The 4,925-nt window shown below is 53.4% G+C and overlaps 1 long non-coding RNA gene across 1 annotated transcript; it reads right to left on the bottom strand.

Moving 5' to 3' along the window:
* Positions 1-477: 477 nt before the first annotated feature.
* Positions 478-4,203, bottom strand: LOC127325952 (uncharacterized). Its single transcript, XR_007867474.1, has 3 exons — positions 4,134-4,203; positions 1,189-2,191; positions 478-1,069 (listed from the first exon to the last, which is right to left on the bottom strand). It is a non-coding gene; the product is annotated as an uncharacterized lncRNA (long non-coding RNA).
* Positions 4,204-4,925: the final 722 nt, after the last annotated feature.

Consider the following 4,925-nt stretch of genomic DNA (forward strand, 5'->3'; position numbering starts at 1 on the left):
AGCTTAAGTGTCGCTCCGGCACCTCATATCATTTTTGTTTTGTGTAAAATCAAGCGACATCATTCTCTCAGACATTTCATCGAGCACCTCATGTGCATGGCAAAGAAAAGCAAGCAAGCACTCAACCTACACACCTTCCACCAAGAAAAAATGAAGTGAGGGGGCTGGTTGGGGGTGAGCTGAATATATATAGGGCAAAGGGAGCTTTAGCACCGATTCGTGTTATCATTAGCGCGGCTACCACGTGCTTGGCGACAAACCTTTAGCACCGGTTCGTGTCACGAATCGATGCTAAAGATACGACACGAACCGATGCTAATGCCCCGGCGGGTCCCCTAGACGTCCAGACCGCATGAACTGGTGCTAATGACACCCTTTAGCACCGGTTCGTGCCAAATCCGGTGCTAAAGCTCTTTGGAGAAAAAAAAACAAAGCCCTCTTTTCTTTTCTACTAGTGGTAGTTATTTTTGTCATTTACTCCCTCCGTTCCGGAATATAAGACGTTTGGGAACCGTTTCGACCAGGTGAAAACCATGTGAAATGACGACTCTACCCTTCCCTAATTATGAATCGGTACCCTTCCGTAATCACTCGTCCTTGGTCCTCCGCCGACCGCCATCGCCATGGATTCCCCTTCATCGACTCCACCACCGGTCCTTAGCTGCTCCTCCGCCATCATCCCTCCCCATCGACTCCACGACCGGCCGCAGCTTCGATTTGCCTTCCCCGCTCCCCATCAACTCCACCACAGACCGCAGCTCCTCATATTCCCTCCACCCTCCCCATCGTCTCCACCACCGGCCCAATCTACTTCTCTGTCCGCTGACCTTCCCATGTACGCCACCTCCAGCCCCAGAAGCCGTGATCTCCGGCAAGCACCAGGCCATGATCTCGGCAATCTCAAGGGCGTGATCTCCGGCAAGCACCTGGTCATGGCCGTGATCTCCGGCAAGTAACCTGGCCGTGATCTCCGGCAATCTTCAGTGCATGATCTTTGGCAAGCAGCAGTGGGCGATGTCCAACCAGCGCATGGCTCAGCAATTCTTTGACCTCAATTGCAATCCTCCACCTGAAGAAGATGACGATCAGAATCAACATGCAGGTCAGAGTTGTAAGACATGTATTTCAACAGATGATCAACATAAAGAGTTCTCTAGAAGCAGATGCAAGATTAGGAAAGTGATGCACCTTGCGAAGATGCTCAAGTATAGTGGAGCAGTATGCATCTTTCATATGTACGCCACTATGTGTGATAACTGGTGCTCCTTGGCTGGCTCATATTGAACATTCACGCACAGCTCCTGGACAAGGTCATGCACACCTCAAGCTGCTCGTTGCCTGCGGTGTGCTGAATCGCCAAGACACCACCGTCCTGGACTATAACAATGTGTTAAAATAACGTCAGTAACAATAGGAAATACTGCCAGTAGCAGTAGGAGTATTGATAGTAGCAGTAGGAGTATTGGCAGTAGCAATTTGAACTGTATTTAAACTTCATATCAGTTGCAAGTTGAAAATTGCATTTCTCACAAGCAACAACTCCTTGCATTTCTCACAAGCAACCATAATTACTGAACTGTATGTACACAATGATCTGTTAAAACCACAAAACTTTAAAAAATTATCTCAAGGCTTGTCATAGTAGAATGGTGAAAGAAAAACCATACCCCTATTACATATACAATCAAATATGCTCCCAACGAGCTTGTTTGGAAGGAAAAGAAAGTATGCAGTTTTTAATCAAGTCATAGATGTACCTGGAAATGATACATGTCATCTCCATTTATCTACTTCTTCCACTGGCTCCATTGTATGACATCATTAAGATTATAAAAGATGCATGAATTTAAACTGCAGTTTGAACTGTATTTAAGTTGAATGATAAAGATATTTATGCAAGCCAATTCCTACTCATAAAAGCACACCAAGCAATCAAGGAAGTAATGCACTACACAAGCAAGCAAGGACTTCCTTCAAGAGATCCGCATTAGTTAATGGAGTATATCCCTCTTCAGCAGCATCTTAAGAAAATCCATCACCCGTTGCTATGCAGGCCTGACAGGCATTGGTTGTTCTGGAGCTGCCAGTTCTAGTTGTCCTCGTAGTCGAGCATGCAGCCGCAGTTCACCGGGATCCCAAGGCTGCGGATCATCTCTGCTAACTTTCTTGCTTTGCTCGCACTTCCATTTTACTACTCCAGTGAAAAAATGCAGTGAAAAAAGGCAGTGTCAGCTATCAAGAGGAGACAACGTCGTCCTGTCGGCGGCCGGCGACGGGGTGGCGGATCCGGGGCCCGCGCGCCCGGATCTGGTGGGTTGGCGGCCGTCCTCTGGTGGTGGCGGTCGGCCAGATGCGTCGGTGCTCGGTCCGTCTGGATGGACGGGCGGTGACGCGCGTGGTGCGGGCAGGCGTGCGGTGGTGGTGCAGGTCGTGGGCGCGGGGTGCTGCCGCTGGTGGCCCTCACGGCAAGATCTGGCCCTGTGGGTTGAGGCACCAGGGGCTTGCTGGCGACGTGCTAGCAGGTTGGGGGCGCTGGTGTGGTGCTGAGGAGTTGCTGTTGGTGGTCGAAGGAAGAGGTTGTGCATGGGGTGCGGTTTCTCCCACTTGGAGGAGGCCTGGTGATCATGGCTGCCGGGCCTGCCGGACTTTGGTCCGGCCGACGATCGGTGGGTGCGGGAGCTTCGGGTGAAAACTTTGCTTCAGCCTCGGTCGGGGCAGGCAGTGGCAGCACCCGTGGTGTTGCTATACCTTGTTGGAGGCGCTGCTGTGAAGCCCCCGCCTATCCTACCGTGAGGTCGTGGGTGCTTCGGGTGAAAACCCAAGCTCCGGAGAGCGAGCAACGACGACGTTCCCTCGCCGCTTCCTCCTTGGAGGCATTGTCTTGGACACCCAATCTCCTGTTGCGGTTGAGGCTCACACGCATATGTGGTTCCTCTTGCTTTGGGGTTGGTGGACGCCGGGGCAGCGGCCCCGGGCGGTGGTTGTGCGTCGAGGCGGTGGCCTCGAGTTTCATTGCGGGCAGAAGCTTCATGGGGCGGAGCAGTTGCTTGCAACGCTTGGGTGACAATCTTGAGTCGCCAGGGCGGCGAGGTTGTCGGCTCGGTCGACGTGCCTCAGAGGAGGCGGTTTGACGTTTATGTCGGGGCGGCGGCCCCGGATGTTGGTGCGGCGGCCGTGGTCTGCGAGCGGTGTGCTCTGTGCAGCTTGGGCTGCGGGTTGCCGAGTCGTGCGGCGTCGTGGCTCCGAGTGCGAGCGGCGGTATGTCGGGATGGCGGTCCCGGAAGGTGGTGTTGGTGGTCTCTGCGCCGGGCGTGGTGGGTTAGTTGGATGTCGGGGCGGCGGCCCCGAGAGCTTGACAGTGTTGAGGACATCGGCCTTGTGTCGCGAGGGCGACAAGGTCGTTTTGGCGCAGTTCTCTGAGAGGTTCGTCTTCAGCTATGTTGGAGTGTCTCGTGTCTGCTCCTCCCATAGTAGGCACGGCGTCTTCTCTCCGGCTTGGTTTGAAGGCAAGCTGGTCTTGGCGAGTGTGTCGTCTGCTTGTATCAGTGGTGGTTTGTGTGGGCTTGGCCCCGTGTTGTCTTGTTGTATGGTTTTCGCCCGGTTTTCTCCTAAAAACTGTGCACTTTCTGCTTAATTAATGGATGAGGCAAAGCTTTTGCCTCCGTTTCAAAAAAAAGTAAATTGTGTGTAACATGCTACTTAGTATTCTGCATATAATTCAGCTCAAACCATATTCTGAAAACATTAAATTGCAGCAACAAGATGGACTGCTCAGTGCTTAGTACTCTGAAGAGATAATCAAAAGACTCAATTAACCAAGTTGCATTGATGCTATATGCAGTTATGTCCCAGCATCCTCAACTCTGTAACATGGCTAGGATCAAGATCTTGACACATACACATACACAGACATGACATGATCTATTTCCTAATTCGTATTGTCTTAATAGGATTTTTTTCATCAACCAAACGTGTATGTGAGGTAAACAAACAACATGATGGTTCAGTTTTTGGTGAGACCAAAACCAGCAGCTCGATTGATTGAAACTGCAGCTAGACTAAACAAACAGAAAGCAAGGTGCTATGGTTGTATTCAGATTGTGCGAGTATGGAGGGTTGCAGCAGGGCAGGACCTTGATGACGATGGCCTTGTCGGATCAGAACAAGGTGCTGGAGCATACGGATTCGTTCTCGTCCGGCTGGTTGGTCAAAAGAAGCAACATCTTTCAGTGATAATAATTGGGGGAAAGATGAAGTTTTGGAATAGGATTGGGGGAGCGCATGCATACCGGGAGAGCTTCTCTGGAGATGGTCGCTGGTTCCGCGGGCGGACGGCGAGGAGTCAAAGGGGGCGGAGCCGGAGCCGCGCGCGCCTGGCGGCAGGACCACGCACCCGTGTCCCCTTCTCCGCTCCAACCCCTGTCCTCCATAGAGGCGGCCGGGAGAGTGGCCTCGACGAGCAGCGACGGCCGCGGCTGGTGCATTGTCTGGCGAGATCGAGGTGTACCCCATCCTGAGGAGATTGACGGGGATGGTAGGGACCAAGGTGGAGGTCGACCTGACGACGTTGCTCCCTGCCAGCTCCACGCTCGGGCAGGAGCGCCCATAGAAGCTCGGCGGCAGAGCCAGCGAGGACGGCGACGCCGGAGCCGGCGGCTGGCTCGAAGGAGCAGATGGTCTCTGCGCTGGTGGTGGCGCAGTCGCCGTAGGAGGAGGCGACCACGGAATGGGCGCGGGAGACGGCGCTGGAGTTGCGGATGACGACTTTGGCCGAGATCTTGGGGGGAGATTTTCTCCGGCTGCTGTTGGAGCTCCGCAGCACCGCCACCACGATTGGAGCTCTGCCCTGACCTTGGCTCCACAGGTCTAGCACCGCCTGGGAGAAGACGCCATCGACGTGTCTGAGAGACGGGGAGAGGGTGAAG

The sequence above is a fragment of the Lolium perenne genome, chromosome 6 (assembly GCF_019359855.2).
Source record: "Lolium perenne isolate Kyuss_39 chromosome 6, Kyuss_2.0, whole genome shotgun sequence".
Classification (NCBI taxonomy): Eukaryota; Viridiplantae; Streptophyta; class Magnoliopsida; order Poales; family Poaceae; genus Lolium; species Lolium perenne.